The 17,728-nt window shown below is 37.6% G+C and overlaps 1 protein-coding gene across 1 annotated transcript in view; it reads right to left on the bottom strand.

Moving 5' to 3' along the window:
• ACBD6 (acyl-CoA binding domain containing 6) overlaps positions 1-17,728 on the bottom strand; it is a 125,258-nt gene that overhangs the window by 81,930 nt on the left and 25,600 nt on the right. The gene's annotated exons all lie outside the window — the stretch shown is intronic.

Here is a 17,728-nt window from a genome sequence, read left to right as displayed (position 1 = left end):
ACTTCTGCAATACTGAGTCTTTTTTTTTTTTTTTTTTTTTAATATATTTTATTGATTTTGTACAGAGAGGAAGGGAAAGAGATAGTTAGGAACATCGATGAGAGAGAGTCATCGATTAGCTGCCTCTTGCACACCCCCTACTGGGGATATGCCCGCAACCAAGGTACATGCCCTTGACCGGAATCGAACCCAGGACCCTTCAGTCCCCAAGCCTACGCTCTATCCATTGAGCCAAGCCGGTTTCGGCTGCAATACTGAGTCTTGATACTCTTATCGAAAATCAATTGGTCATAAAATTAGATTTTATTTTTAGACTCAAATCCATTTTACTAGTCTATCTTTATGCAGTACCAATGTTATAATTACTGCAGCTTTATAGTGTGTTTGAAATAACAGGTGTGAATCCTCCAATTTTGTTCTTTTTCAATATTGTTTTACTATTCAAGTCCTTTGCAAATCCATCTAAATCTGAGAACTGGCTTTTTAATTTCTGCAAAAACGGCATTTAGAATTTTGGTAAGAGACTGCATTGAATCTGTAGGTCATTTGGGTAGTACTATCATCTTAACAATATAAAACCTGCCAATCTATGAATCTTTCCATTTATTTGGGTCTTCTTTAATTTGTTTCAACAATCGTTTCTAGTTTTCAGTGTAAAACCTTTCACCTCCTTGGTTAAAATTATTCCTAGGCATTCTATATTTTGGATGTTATTGTAAATGAATTTTTTTTCATTGTTGGTGTATAGAAACACAACTGATTTTTGTATGTTGCTCTTGTATTTCACAAATTTGCTGAATTAACTTATTAGTTCCAGTAGTTTTTTGGGAGAGTCTTTGGATTTTCTGCATGTAAGAATCATGTTACCTGTCAACAGAGCTAGTTCTGCTTCCTCCTTTCCAATATGAATGCTATTTCTTTTACTTGTTTTATGGCTCTGGCTAGAATTTACAGTACAATGTTGAATAGTAGTGGTAAAAGCAAGTATCCTTGTCTTATTTTTTTTTTAAATGGAAAGCTTCCTTTCTTTCACCATTGAATGTAATGTTACCTGTGGCTTTCTCATAAATTTCTATTGTCATGTTAAGTAAATTTCACCTTCATTTTTAAAGCTGACTTCAATGGTATACAATTATGAGGTGATTTTTTTTTCCTTTCAATATTGCCCCTACTGATTTCAGATTTCTGAAAAGAAGTTTGCTGTAGTTTTTTTTAAAAAAATACTTATTGTTCATATTATTACAGATGTTCTTCCCGCCCCTCCCCCTCCCCCCACAGCTCCCCTCCACCTGGTTCCCACTCAGCCCACTGACCTCATCCATAGGTGTAAGCTCCTTGTCCAATCTCTTCCCACACAACACCTTCCCCCGAGAATTGTCAAGTCTGCTCCATTTCTATGCCCCTGATTCTATTACATTCACCAGTTTGTTCTGTCCATCAGGTTTTTTATTCACTTGATTTTTAGATTCACTTGTTTTATATATTTGTTGTTAACTTTGTTGTTCATAATTTTTTTTATCTTTACCTTTTTCTTCTTCTTCCTCTTCTTAGAGAATACTCTTCAGCATTTCATATATAATAATACTGGTTTGGCAGTGATGAACTCCTTTATCTTTTTCTTATCAGTGAAGCTCTTTATCTGAACTTCAATTCTAAATGATAGCTTTGCTGGGTAATCTTGGCTGTAGGTTCTTGATATTCATCACTTTGAATATTTCTTACCAATCCCTTCTGGCCTGCAGAGTTTCTGTTGAGAAATCAGCTGACAATCATATGGGTACGCCCTTGTAGGTAACTGTTTTTTCTCTTGCTGCTTTTAAGGTTCTTTGCCTTTTGCCGTTGGCATTTTAATTATCATGTTTCTTGGTGTGATCCACTTTGAATTCCTTTTGTTTGCTGTTCTCTGGGCTTCCAGGATTTGTAAGTCTATTTCTTTCACCAGACAGGGGAAGTTTTCTGTCATTATTTCTTCAAATAGGTTTTTAATATCTTGCTCTCTCTCTTCTTCTGGCACCCCATAATTCAGATGCGGATATGCTTGAAGTTGTCCCAGAGGCTCCTTACACTATATTTATATTTTTGGTCTTTTTTCTTTTCTGGTCAGGTGTTTTTTGCTTCTTTGTATTTCAAATCTTTGACTTGATTCTAGGGATCCTCTAGTCTGTTGTTGAATCTCTGTATATCATTCTTTCAGGTCAGTGTATGCTTAATTTCTGATTGGTCCTTTTACGTATCCTTAATGGTCTCACTAAATGTCTCAGAGGTTTCTAGAAGTTTCTTGAGTAATATTATAACCATGGTTTTGAACTCTATATCCAGTATTTTGCTTTCAGTCATTTCTTTCATTTGTGACTTCTTTGTCTCCACATTTTGGCTGCTTCCCTATGTTTATTTCTATGTACTGGGTAGCTGCTAAGACTCCTTGAGTTGATAGAGTCCTTGTGTGGTAGATGTCCTATAGGGCCCAGTGGCTCAGCCTCCCCAGTCACCTAAGGTGTATGCTCTTGATGCACAACTTACGGGCTGTGTGCACAGTCTTGTAGTTAACCCTTGAATGGCTGTTAGTACCACTGGGAGAAATTGACCTCCAGGCCAATTGGCTGTGATGACCAGCTGTGTCTACACTAGAAAATCTATTGTGCAGGAGACACCCTTATGGGGCAGGACTCACTTCAGTGGGGCTTTGGTGCTCACTGAGTCTGCCCCTTGAATGTGTCTCTTATGGATATTAAGAGTTGTAACCCAGTATGGTCTTGCTCTGACCACTGGGTACAATGGCTTTTGGATCTCCAAGTAGGTGCAAGGTCAGCCACAGTCTGGGGCCGCCCAGCAGGAGCTACAGAAACATCTGCTGATTCCTCCTTTTTGTATGGGGTTTGGAAATGCCCAGACAAGGCCCAGTTGTGAAGGCAGGCTGCCGCTGCCGGGCCTTGGGCCTTCTTTTGGAAGCTCTGGGGCTCTCTTGACCCAGCTGCAGTTTGATAAGTTTTAGGTGGAGAAAGGACAGGCCATTCATATGCAAAAGCCGATATGCACAGCTTGGGTGGGGTTGTAAATTGGGTGGGGCGGGGTCTCTGGGAATCCCCAGGGCAGAGCAAACAGCAATGGGCAATGGCTGCCAGTCATCCCTGCACTGGAGAGGCCCCAGGGTCCCAGTGTCCCGCGCCCCACTGCAAGAACAATGATTGCTGCAAGCACCTCTGAGAGAAAGCCACCCTCACATTCCTGTCCTAATGCCAGACAGTCTAGTTTCTCCCCGTATGTGTCTGGGTCCCCCAGAGTCTTGCCTGGAACTGGAGTTCAGATCAAGTGGGAGCTTGTATCTCCCTCCTGATTAAAAGAGCAGAGCACTTTCCGCACCTCCACACCTCTTACCAGTCTCAATGTGCTTTCTTCACCTCTAGTTGTGGAACTTACACAAGGCCAGCTTTCCTGCAGTTCTGGGTGGTAATTGTTCTGCCTTTTATTTGTAATTTTGATGTGGTTGTGAGAGGCAGCAAGTATAGGTGTTTATCTATGCCACCATCTTGGTTCTCCTTCTTGCTGTAGTTCTTACCTTTGTTCCTCTGTATTCCACCACCCCTCCCTTTTTATTTATTTTTTTAATCTGGATGCTTTTAAGATTTTTTCACTGGTTTTCACCAATTTGATTATGATGTGTCTTGGTGCTTCTTCCGCTTGGGGTTCATTGAGCTTCTTGGATCTATTAGTTTATGGCAGTGATTCTCAACTGGGTGAGTTCCCCCTTTTATTTTCCCTCCAAGGATCTCTAGCAATGTCTAGGGCAATTTTTGGTTGTTTTAAGTGAATGGTCCTATTGGCATTTAATAAGTAGAGACTGCAGTTGTTGCTCAACATCCCACAATACATAGTTCAGCCTTCTACAACAAAGAATTACCCAGCCTCAAATGTAAATGCTGCAAAGGATGAAATACTCCGATTTATAATTTTCATAAAATGTTTAAAATATCAGCTATCATTTATTAAATTATTTTTTTTTCTCTTGCTTTTTGTCTTCTTTCTGGGACTCCAACACATTACATTGCTTGATATTTTCCCATATTCTTGATATTTTGTCTTCTTTCTGGGACTCCAACATGCTATTGTACATTGCTTGATACTGCCAATATTTATCTAATATTCTCCTGATAAAACAAAACTCCAAAACAAAACTTCATTAGGGTTCTGTTCATTTTTATTCAGTCTTTTTATGCTCTGTGTTTGATTTTTCTTAGTTTCACTTGCTACATCTTCAAGTTCACTAATCTTTTCTTATGCAAAATCTAAGTTTCTGTTAATCCTATCCAGTGTGTTATATCAGATATTATTTTCTTCTCTAGAAGTCCATTTGGGTTTTTTGTATTTTACATTTCTCTGCCCATTATGTTCATGTTTTCCTCTACTTTTGTGAATATATAGAATATATTTATAATAGCTGTTTTCATCTCTATCATTTCTGCAGTTACAGATGATATTTTGCTGCTGTCCTCAAATACTTTAGAGACTTACTGTAAACCAGACATTGTAAATTTTACACTCTTGTTTGCTGGTTTTGTTGTGGGCCTTTAAAATATGTTAGACTTTGTTTTGGCATGAATTCAATTATGTGGAATCAATTTGATCCTTTCAAGATTCACTTTAAAGCTGTGTTAAGGTAGGGGCAGAGCAGCCTTCAATCTAGAGCTTAATTTAGCCTCACTACTGAGATGAAATCCTTTTGACGCCTCTACCATATGACCCATATATTACATTTTCTTTCCACTCTTACTAGTAAGAAATGAAATATTCTTAGTCCTATGTCAGCTCCAAGAATGGTTTGGCCTACTGCTTTCTTGTAATTCTTTTCCCAGTCTGTTAGTTCCCTTTCATACACACAAATTAGTATTCCGTCAAAGGAACACCTCTGCAGATCTTAGAACTCTCTCTCCCTCTGCAGGAACATCTTCTCTAGTATTTGGTCCTGCATTTTCTAGCTCAACTGGACCTGTCCTCCCTTCACTGTAGCCTGCAAGTTGCTCCCAGGCAATAAGCTGAGGCGATTGCAGAGCTCCTTTGTTTCCCTTCTCTACTAGTTGTATATAACTTTTAGTGCCATTTCTAAAAACTATTGTTTTATCTATTATGTCTACTTTTCTCCTTGTTTTGGCAAACGGTAAATCTCATTTCTATTACTCCATGCCTAGGAGCAGGAGTCCCACAGCATTAATTAAAAAACCAGCTCAACATTTCATGTAGTAATAATGTACTATAAATTACTTAACCATTATCTGATAGTTACCTATTTAGGTTATTTTCATTTTTCCCCTCATAAACATATGATGGATATCTCTAAGCATAATACAGTTATAATAAAAATTTTAGGACAAATATGACTTTATAATTTGAATATAGTGTATTCTAAATATATTCTTTCTTCCTAGGATTAATTTATTATTCTGAATCAATAGCACAAAGCATATTAGAATGCTGCTGTTAACTTTTTTATTCCTGGGGGTGGGGAAAAGAGGAAGATTATATCTTAAGCAGAAATAATATTTCAAAAATAATCTGCCATTATCAGATGGAATTCAGAATAAAGCTGCCAAAGATGCATTAGTTTTTGTCTCCATCCACTTCATCTACAAGAAGGGGTAAACTTTGGCTACTCTAGCCTCTAGATTTCCACTCCAAAGAAATGTTTCTCACAGAGGCTTAAGAAGTTTATTCCATTTCTCTCTACTCAAAATCCATTAAGTTATTTTTATGTTGCATCAGCAGTTAAAGAAAGACTACAATTTGGCAGTCAATAGGATAAAATTTGCCAATTCTTACATTGCCTCAGTCTATATTATTTGAGACACTGAAATGTTCCTTCACTCAGAAGGGAAAGGATAAGTTGTTGGCTGAATCTTTACCGTTTGGATTCAGATTCCATATTAGTTGCAGGGTCAAGACTTAAAACCTTGTGAAACTTTCTTTCCATCTGAAAAATAACTATTCCATATGTTATCGGGCTAATATACGCAAGGAAGGGGTTGAGTTTCTTGTTTCCACATACTACCTTTTTGGCTTCTGTTTTATTGGTTTGTTTACTTAATTTGTTTATAGGTTTAGCTGTACAACAGGGTAAATAAATCTCTCTGCTTCAGATTCCTCACTTGTAAAAATAGGATTAGTTGCTATATCATCTGAGTGTTTAAAGTATTTTAAATATATATATGTATAGAACATTGCTCAGCACAAAGTGAACACTATGTAAGTGTCAGTAATTTTTCCAAAATATTGCCATTTGTCCAAAGATAAAGTTTCTCAGCAAGACAGATACAAAATGTTTTGAGTTAGAAAATTACAATATTGAACTATGAGTCTTTATCTAATATTCTCCTGATAAAACAAAACTCCAAAACAACCAGAAAACCTAACAAAATAACTGTTACTAGAAAAAAAAAGGAAAGCAAATTAGGACTTAATATCTCCCATATCCTTCACACCTTACATATACTTTCCAATTCCAACTTCAAAACAATTCTATAAAGTTGGCATTTATACTGTATTCATTTAATTAACACATAAAATTATAAAGAGTTGCATTATTTTATGTAATGCTAAGAAAAAATACAGCCAACTAAATATAATAATATAATCATCTATTTAATACACACCCAGAATTTTTTAAATGTTAAAAACTGAGTAACTGTCTGCCTTATATTTGATAAAACATATCTTTATTTTACAGATTATAAAGTTAAGAGAAGTACCCAATGCCACACAGCAATTGGCAGAATTGAGATCTTCTGATATCTAAAGCCTGTGGTGTCTTTATTAAATTATGCCATCTATCCAATACTTTAGGAACTATTATCACATATTTACAATATTCTGAATTGAAATTTTGTTCTGTTTCTTAGGTGAACATTTTTAAAATTTAAGTACTTCATTAGTTCAAAAGGAAATTTTAAAATTAAAATAAATTCCAACAACTGAGTGATTATTTTATGAAATGCATGAGTGGGACTACACAAAGAAATAAGATTAATATTGCTAAACTAGATGTATTTTCATTCCATACCCTTTTCCATTACATTTGCCTCCATTCAACCATCTTAGTAAGATTGATGAGTTCATGAAAGAAAGGTTCAGAGATTGATAAAGAAAAACAAGTCTAATGGGTATCTTATTTGTGGCTTATCAAAGTCTTTTTTTTAATTTTTATTTTATTGTTTAAAGTATTATATATAGTAGTACATATATCCTTTTTTCCCCCATAGACCTTCCCCCAGCCTCCCCTACCCACTGTCACATACCCTCATTCCACCCCCCCAGTGTCTTGTGTCCATTGGTTGTGTTTATATGCATGCATAATAGTCCTTTGGTTGATCTCTTTACCCCTTTCCCTAACACTCCCCAGCCTTTGTGCTGTAATTTGACAGTCTGTTCCATGTTTTACTGCCTCTGTGCCTATCTTTTTGTTCATTAGGTTATAATGCTCTTCATTTTCCATAAAAGAGTGAAATCATGTGGTATTTTTCTTTCATTGCCTGGCTTATTTCACTTAATATAATGCTCTCCAGGTCCATCCATGCTGCTCAAATGGTAAGAATGCCATCTTTTTATAGCAGCTATAGTATTCCATTGTGTAGATGTACCATAGTTTTCTAACCCATTCATCTGCTGATGGGCATTTAGACTGTTTCCAAATCGCAGTTATGGCGAATTGTGCTGCTATGAACATAGGGGTGCATATATTCTTTCTGATTATGTGTTTCTAGTTTCTTGGGACATATTCTTAGAAGTGGGATTACTGGGTCAAATGGAAGTTCCATTTTTAGTTTTTTGAGGTAATTTTATAGTTTTAAATTTTCAAAGTAGGTAAGTTTATAAGCAAAACCTTCAAAAAGTTTCAAAACTACTCTTCTCATTTTCTAACTACATCAAGCCATGACACGCATGATTACTCCCAGGGTAAGAAACTTGTGTAGACAGTAACTGTATTTGACAGCAGCAATTACATGCAAGGTTGGAGATGAGAAGACCATTAATGTGTGGGCAGTAATTGGTGTGGTATTTTCTGTTACTGTTGAGGGTCAGCTTGAAGAGAATTCTCGGCAAACTTCACCTTGGATGCAGTTGGTCCAAGAACATGTGAAAACACTGGTTATAGGAACAGCAGGCATGCAGAACATCCCTTTGATAAGAGACTGATAAAGCATGAAATAAACTACTAACATGCAACATTAAAAGGTATTTCCATTATACCTTTCAATTAATTATGAAGACTATCAGAAAAATTCACACAATGAATACACAGGCTCCTCAAATTATGATGGGGTAAATGTCCTGATAAACCCATCACCAGTTGAAAATATCACCAGTTGAAAATGAATTTAATACATCTAACATATCAAACATAATAGTTTAGTCTACTCTACCTTAAACATGCTCAAAATACTTACAACTGCCTACATTTGGGCAATTATCTTGAGTTTCATCTCAAAAGTGATTGCCTTCCTCTTCTCACCAGAAGCAGGGAACACAGAAGAACATTTTGAAGACACGACGGGATGTGAAAACACTAAACACAATATCCAATAAACTCTGGCAACACTACACCGAAGAGTATTGTTTGATGTCCCTCGACAGGGGGGACTGTGGCTCACTACTGCTGCCCAGCATCACAAGAGACAGTACTATTTCAACTAGTCCAAGAAAGATAAAAGTTCATAATTTGAAGTATAGTTTTTACTGAATGTGTATCACTTTTGTACATCATAAAATCAAAATATCATAAATAGGGGATCATGTGTATGATCAAATGCTGACCTTTATTTAGCAAGAGATCAAATAAATTATCTTTTATAACATCACACTGTAACAAAAGCTTACTATCTGAAAATTATATTAAATAGAAAACCTGAAAACTCTGGAAACATAAAAAAAAAAAAAAGCATAAACAGCAAGCTTATCTTAAAACAATAGGAAGATGGCAGACTAAACACAGATCATTGGCTCCCTCTTCCTACACAAAGCATACTAGAATAATTCAACAACTAAAATAAGCCTGGAAGAAATTATGAGTATATCTAGAGAGGATGGTCAGGATCTATCTAATTCGAAAGATATATTCCTTAGCAAGTAGAGAGGAGTGACACCTGCCACATGCAGGTCCTTCATTTATTTATTATTATTTTTTAAATGTTTTATTGATTTTAGAGAGAGAATGGTAGAGGGCGAGAGATAGAAACATCGGTGAGAGAGAATCTGCCTCTGACCAGGAATCAAACAGGCGACCTCTTGGTGCACTGGAGAACACTGAGTTGCACTAACTAAAGCCATATGCAATCTTTACCTGTTGAATCCTGCTTGCTCATTCAGTCCTAAAACTTGCCGAGCCCCCTCCGCTGGGGCTGGGCATGCCTCTCCTCCCTACAACTCCAGACATGGGTGGAGGCAGGCCTGAGCAGCCCCCCAGGGTCAGACCCTTCCCCCGACAGTAGCAGCGCTGTCTCCACAGCAGAAGTGCGCTGAACCGCGCTGGGGGCATGGCTAAACCTGCCTGACTTTGCCCTGGACTGGCCTGGCCGCCACCCCGCTCCAAGCAGGTACAGCTGCAAAACAGCAACATTTTAAGAATGGAACAAGCAGGAATGTTTGACAGTTACCCCCCCTTAGACCTCGCCACCCCCCCTAGCGCCCTGCCCGCCCCCCTCACCCCCGCAAGCGCCTCCAAAGACCACCACAGCTATAGGGTTGCTGGCCAGAGCCCACCACTCCGAGGCCTGCAGAACCCTCTGCAAAGCTTCCATAGCTACAGTCCCAGGAAACATCATGCCCTCCTCCCCTAATCAGCACCTGCTACCTGTGAGGATACCTGTGGGCTTCAAAATAACAACCCCTTCCTATTTAGACATCACTTACTTGATGAAACATTTCTAGGTTATTAGCTCAGAACCTCCTCATGACAACGCAGTGAGGTTGGTGGAGAAGAGATTACAATTCTCATGGTATATGCGTATGTATTTAGAAACGAAGCTCAGGAAGTGTCAAGCCCAGTGGTTCCCAAGGTGCAGCACATGCCCCCTGGGGGGTAGGGGGAGATTTGATTTTAAGTGGGGGCAGTTCGAGAATGAGTTAACAGCGAATTTTTGCATTTGTTATGGTTCTAGGGGGCCTCATCTACAGCATATCCTATATAATAAAAGGCTAATATGCAAATGACCAAATGGTGGAATGACTGGTCACTAATAATGCACTGACCACTAGGGGGCAGACACTCAACACCGGAATTGCCCCCTGGTGGACAGTGTGCTCCCACATGGGGAGTGCCGCTCAGCCAGAAGCTGGGCTCACAGCTGGCGAGCACAGCGACAGTGGAAGGAACTTCTCCCATCTCTTTGGCACTGCTAAGGATGTCTGACTGACGGCTTAGACTCACTATTTTTTTTTTTTATAATATATTTTATTGATTTTTTACAGAGAGGAAGGGAGAGGGATAGAGAGCTAGAAACGTCGATGAGAGAGAAACATCAACCAGCTGCCTCCTGCACACCCCCCACCGGGACGTGCCCGCAACCAACGGTACATGCCCTCGACCGGAATCGAACCCGGGACCGACGCTCTACCACTGAGCCAAACAGGCTTCGGCAAGACCCACTATTTTAAAAAATATATATATTTTATTGATTTTTTTTTACAGAGAGGAAGAGAGAGGGATAGAGAGCTAGAAACATTGATGAGAGAGAGAAAGAGACATCGATCAGCTGCCTCCTGCGCACCCCCTACTGGGGATGTACCCGCAACCAAGGTACATGCCCTTGACTGGAATAGAACCTGGGACCCTTCAGTACGCAGGCCGATGCTCTATCCAGAGTCATATCAGTTTCGGCTAGACCCACTATTTTTAAGCCCCTATAGCATCCAGACTGCAAGAGGGCACAGGCCAGGCTGAGGGACCCCTACCCAAGTGCATGAATTTTGTCAGGCCTTTAGTTAATGAATAAGCATGATTCAGTAACTGGAATGTTTTTAAAAAGACAATATAATTGTTAGAACCACATTCAAAGAGCATATGTTCACATAAAGAGGCATAATTTATGTTAACAAATATACCTAACATTTTTCAGTTCCACTCAATTCAACACAATAATAAACACTGAGCTTATCACTGAAAGATATATAAATCAAGGTACCTGTTATCAAGACATTTAATATTACAAGGGATTTAGAATGTTAACATGTAAAACAGATAAGAAAAAATTGATAAGATCAAATATTAAAATGTATACTAGAAACAATAAATGTGGTAGATTTATAGAAAGGAAAAATTAGTGTGGATTGGGGGCTTCATGGAATGAACAGGAATTGACCAGGTCTAAATAAAAACAGGTAGAAACAGTAGAGAAGGCAATTTGGTAGTATACCAGAATGCTTAACATGGTCCAGCTATTCAAGAGAAATATCTAATACTAGAGGCCCAATGAACAAAGTCATGCAAGAATAGGCCTTCCTTCCCCTTGCTGCTGGCACTGCCTTCGCTCCAGCCAGAGCCACCTTCTGCCTCTCACCTTGCCTTACTGGCTGTGGGCGCCATCCTTTGTTGTGAAGTTACAGTCAATTATCATATTCCGTCTTTATTAGATAGGATTTTAGTAATTTGGCCCCAGTCTACCTTAACATTTCTAATTTTGAAGCCATGTTCAATAATTTAACTTTTTTTGCACTTTTCTATAATTATAATTTACTATTCTCTTTCCTAAAATCTCCACCCTATTGTATATCTACAGTTACCATCTGTGCATGTGAGAAAACAGCAATTCAACAAGCCAGAGATTCAAGTATTCAATCTTAGCTTAGCTAAGGAGATTCAGCTCATAATAACTAGGACTCACAGCAGATGAATATCCTGATGATGACAGGCAAACGAGAAGACTAGTCCTTTGTGACTATTCTAGTCTCAATATAAAGGTCTGTTTATTAGGGACTAGGGAGCTCACTAATAGCTGTTGGTACATTTAAAAGATGTTCTCACACATTCATTTTAATTCAACTATAACATTCACAGTGAGAGGACTCTGACTCCCCGCCTGGTGATGTATATACAATGCCAAGATCTCAAGTTCCAGGGGGAAGAGGAAAAGTTTAAGTCAATTAGTTATTTAATTCATAAATTCCTCTTACTCAGTTTTCTATTAAATGAGGATGCTTGTACAAGGAAAAGACTGTTATGCATGTATCAATAGCTGTATTATGCAATGGAAAAATCAGACACACTGTGATCTCAAGAAAAGATTTAAACCCAGTAAACTGCATATTTTTCATCAAGAAGTTACTTTGGGAGTTAAGGTTTAATTTAGTAAGCTTTGACTCAAAGTGCAAAATGAAGGCATTAGCATATTATTTATTCTAATTATATTCAATTTCAAAACAGCAAATCAACTACATGAAATTGAAATATAAATACAGCATATTCAATAGGGATTTCCTGGGGCTATTTATGACCATATTTCTATAAAAATATTTACTCCATATGTGATTTAGAAGCAGTCTCTTGCAATGAGGTTGTAAACTTTTTAACAATTAATCAATATGAAGTCATTTATTTTCAAAACACCCATAACATCTTGTGAGTTAAAGTTTCAAAGACTACAAAATTAAATATAAACAATAAGCACTATAGTATAAGAGAGCGACTTTTAAACTACGTTAGCCAAAACTTCAAAATTCCAAAGGGAAACTCATGAAGTTATTTAAGTTATTATTATTGACAACCTAACTAACCTGGAACTATTTTATCTCTTCCAAAAACGTCAGAAGGAAGGATACTTCCAGGCTATGTTGAATTATGTCTTAAGAGTTCTGTAATCCTAAAAAAATCACACACACACACACACACACACACACACACACCCTGAAAAAATTTTGTGTAGTATAGTCAATACTCAAGGCATGAGCTAAAACTGGTAACTTGAACTGCCAGCCACTCCACAATATCTTTACCCTTAGTAGGTTTTCCTTTTCCCTGGATCTGCTGCTTGTTCCCTAACAGGTGAGAGTGATAGTGTTCCTTCTGACATGCCATTTAGACTAAGATAAATTATGATAGACTCTAGTAAATAAGGTATATCTTACAATAGAGCTGAGCCAATAGACAGACTGTACTGGATACCAAAAGTTTATGAAAGAGAATCCTTCAGACCTTGGTAAAACAAAAATATCACAGTTGGCATTACAAATTTAAAAGAGAAAACATCCTGGACAGAATCTTTTCTATTTTTCTATGTTGATAAGTATTTGCACACTAAAATCAATAGGAAGAAAAATGAACATTTTGCATATTTTATTATTTAAGAATGCACTTTTATTTATACTATTATTATAAGAGTATATATTTAACATATCACATTCAGAATTCCAAAAAAGATTTAAATCTACCATTAAAAATTTTAAGCACTATAGATACATTCACACTTTTCTAAGCTACTTTTTTTTTTTTTTTTTGGGTGTGTGTGTGTGTGTGTACATAATTTTTTTTTAAATTGAATTTATTGGGGTGACATTGGTTAATAAAATTATATAGGGTTCAAATATACAGTTACTATACATCATCTGTATACTGTATTGCGAGCTCACCACTTGAAGTCAAGTCTCTTCCATCACCATATATTCTCCCTTTATTCTTTCAAATTTCATATAACATAGTTCTATATATGAATTTTTCTAATATCTAAACTTCTTACATTTAAGTGTAAATCATTACATTAATAATTCTCTAGTAATAACATAAGGTCTGCCAAGTAGTGGGAATTTAAATATTTTTTAATATATGAATGAATTATACAATTTAAAAGCAAATTATTTTTCCTTTAAAAGAACTATAAAGGGTAGTGTCTCTTCACTCCACACAGAACTTCATAATGCTGCTAAATAACAGTCTAACCCTAATCTACCCATCCATGTTTTCCTGAGCAATGAATGATACACATTAATCTCTTCTCCATTTTCTTTATGTCAAACTCATATTTCTACTAGAGGCCTGGTGCATAGACTCATGCACCAGTGGGGTCTCTCAGCCTGGCCTGTACCCTTTGGCAATCCAGGACTCCTTGGAGGATGTAGTACTGCATGAAATGGCAGGCGGCAGGGGAGGAACCCGAGCCTGGGACCAGGACGGGGCGCTGCTCCTGCTCATCCTGGCTCCATTGCACCTACTGGGAAGGCTTGGTAGCACTGCTGTGGAGGGAAAGGCTTGAGCTGCCATAGCTGCACTCACCGTGAGCCCAGTGTCTGGTGCCCATCAGTCAGCTGAGTGGCGTTCCCACTATGGGAGTGCCCTGACCACCAGAGGGCAGCTCCTGCATTGAGCATCTGCCCCCTGGTGGTCAGTGCACATCGTAGTGACCAGACAAGTGGTCATTTGGTCACTTAGGCTTTTATATATATATAGACTAGAGGCCCTGTGCACAAATTCGTGCCCAGGGGATTCTCCCAGCTCTGTCTGCACCCTCTGCAATTTGGGACCCCTGCACCTTTTTCTTATCTAGCTAACCTCTTCACTCTTAAAAAAATTAACTGAAATATCACCTACTGTAGGAAATCCTCTTTGAACAAATGTCTTTACAATCAATATTAAATATTTTTATAGTATATCATTCTTTTTCTTTAACAGCTACTTAGAGTGGATGCAATGTGGTTTTCATTCTTGTATCTGAATTTTTTCTTCTTGCTCTTGTAATAGCAAAACTTATCCAATTTATATTTTCCCTTCAAGTTTATATTTTGGTTCAATTTCTAGTTGGCTCCCTGCTTTTTTTTCAAGCAATAAATTTGGGTTGTGATAGTAAGCTCACTTGTAATCAAGCCTGAAGGTCTTTCTATCTGAATATTTCTGTGATACCTATCAATTAGTATACCAGAGATCGTATTCATTATAGAAAATAACAATAAATGTCATCTGATCATTTGATCTAGTAATGTTTTATAGCAAGATGTATTATTCTAGTAATTTAACTATTACAAAACTGAGGCATACAGAAATAAATTATGTTGAACAACAAAGAATGACTCAAATTTCAAAGCATAGTACACTTAGGGCCTCCCTTGTCCTGTGCCTCAGATATCATAGCATAGTACACATGGAACTCAGCTTCCTTTAAAATAGGAAGGGATGCATACTCATGAAGCAACTGATTTTTATTTAAGGGCCTCACTTGTTCTGCACCTTTACAGAGGAGTGAGTAGGGGCGGAGGGAATTTGAGGAAACCCAGACAGAATTCTCCTCCTAAAACATTTTGCTAAGTTGGCCACTGGGACCACTGGGCATTCATCCAATTAAAACTCAGACCCACAGCAAGAACAAAGGCACTGGTCTCCTACTACTAATGCATAAGGATCAAACCCCAGCCCTTAGGAACTCACCCCCGCAGTCAGGAACAGGCCAGTGGGTAGACCTGGGCTGGTGCTCCTAACTCTGGGGAGAGGGAGACTTCCCATGGCTGCAGGCTAGAGGGGAACAGATCCATAGCGCAGGTTGGTCAGCAGAGTGGCTTCTTCACTGGGGATTGCAGGGCAGCTTGGCAAGGCTCTGCCTGGCCTGGTCACCCCATGATCACAGGTCAGCTCGGCCTAGCCTGTTCTGTTCTCCCCATGATTGTGGGTTAGCTCAGCTTGGCCTGTTTGCCCCGTGATCGCAGGCGGCTTGGGCCCGGGCTCTTCATCCTATGATCACAGGGCGGCTTGGCCTGGCCTGCTCGCCCCGTGATCGCAGGGCAGCTTGGATCACAGCCTAACGCTGCCTGCCCATGTTCCCAACTCTATCAGCCACATAGGGCCTCTTCCGCCTGCATATGCAAATTTAGCCACCATCTTTGATAGGTTAATTTGCATATCACTCCGATTGGCTGTGGCCATCCTGAGGGTATGGTCAATTAGCATTTTCCTCTTTTATTAGTGTAGATTCCCTTATACTTCTATCTGCTGCCTCTATACAAAATGCTGTTCCATCCTCTCCTTCCACTAATACGTTTACTCAAACCTTAAGACCCACCCTGAAGGTTTCCTTCATGGCTATTAACAAGCAGACTGATTCCTGTGATTTCACAGATCTTTGTTCACAATGTTATTACCGTGTTTCCCCGAAAATGAGATATCCTCCAAAATAAGACCTAGCGCATGGAAAGATAAGACATCCCCTGAAAATAAGACCTAGCGCAACTTTGGGAGAAAAAATTAATATAAGACACTGTCTTATTTTCGGGGAAACAGAGTAGTATACTTCACAATCCACTGAAATAACCAGTTTAAATGGTTTTTTTCTTTCACTAGATTTTGATTTCTCAAGAGAAAGGATTCTTTTGTGTCCCCAAATATAACACTAATGTCAGGAAAGTTGATTGAAGAATAACAAGTAAATGAACAAATGAACATATTATTAAATCTTTCTTTGTAACTCAGTAGCTATATCATAGTAGTACAATGCAAGTTACAGGAATTCAATATTTTGCATGCTACCTTAACATCTACTAAATTACAGAATCTCATGATTGGGAAGAACATTAAAAAAATGAAAAAAAACATTAAAAACATTTAAAAAAGGAAATAAATTATTAACATAATGAATAAAAAATAAATAATAAAAGTGAAACAATGATCAATACACAATTTAAACCATGTCTTTCTAGCTAACCATTTTCAAATATTTCAAAGACGAGGCATCATCATATTTCTTACAGTAAGAAAAATACCAAGTACATCAACCTAATAATCCTAGTGTCCTTTTATCTAAGTCCAGCTGTAGATGATAGTTCTACTACCTAATCTGGAAGAATACAAACAGTATTTTAAGTATTTGAAATTAAATGTTTTTAAGTTCACAGGCTTTGGTGGTCACTGGCAATCTATGAAAAGACTGTACGTGGTTTCACAGTTTGACTATAATGCTCATTGAACAAGAGCCTGGCATTTCCCAACATTTGCAGTTTTCTTGATTTGTTGGAAAAAGAAATTAAGGATGTATTTTTGGGTGTACTTAAATTTTAAATAAATTACTTGTTTTATTATTAAAACAATTATGGAAAATCTTCATTAAGATGTATCTTTATTAGTAGTTTACTTATGCCAAAAATAGATTAAAAAAGCTTAAGATTCCAAAAGCTTAAGAAATTCTTTCTAATGGTCCAGAAAACTTGCTGCTTCTAAGTGATTTATTTTTATTTCCTAGTCGTTATAATCAAATTTATGTAGCTTTTCTATTGAAAAGTGAAACATGAAACACCTACCCAGAGACTATCAGTGACAACTTAGACTGAAAATCAGCAAAACGGAGGTAACAACTCTCAAATATCAAGAAACTTGCCATTCACTTTATTCCAGACCCCATCTAATTACTTATGGTTTTAAGCTATGCATTTATAAGTTGGCTAAAGTAACTGGTAAACACTCCTTTGGGGCATATCATTTGTAATATTGATTTATTGGTTTGCTGCCTCCCAGGATAGGTCTGACCCTGAGTTTATAATTAAGCTGCATAATTTGGAGACAGAATGGTGGTTTACTATCTCACTTTATGGGATGGTACGAACATATAAAATGAAATTGTTTGATTAAATGAATTGAGAATGTTGGTTCCACTTATATAGCTTTGAAACATTTTTTGCATCATAATATATGTCCAAAAAGCTCAGTAGCAATAGTTCTACAAATGACCTAGGAAACAGATATTTTACTTCACTGTATATAGATGTATTATTTCTCATT

This window comes from Pipistrellus kuhlii, unplaced genomic scaffold, assembly GCF_014108245.1.
Source record: "Pipistrellus kuhlii isolate mPipKuh1 unplaced genomic scaffold, mPipKuh1.p scaffold_m20_p_18, whole genome shotgun sequence".
Lineage (NCBI taxonomy): Eukaryota > Metazoa > Chordata > Mammalia > Chiroptera > Vespertilionidae > Pipistrellus > Pipistrellus kuhlii.
Note: the sequence above shows the minus strand (reverse complement) of the source record. Positions and strands in the feature narration are given on the sequence as shown.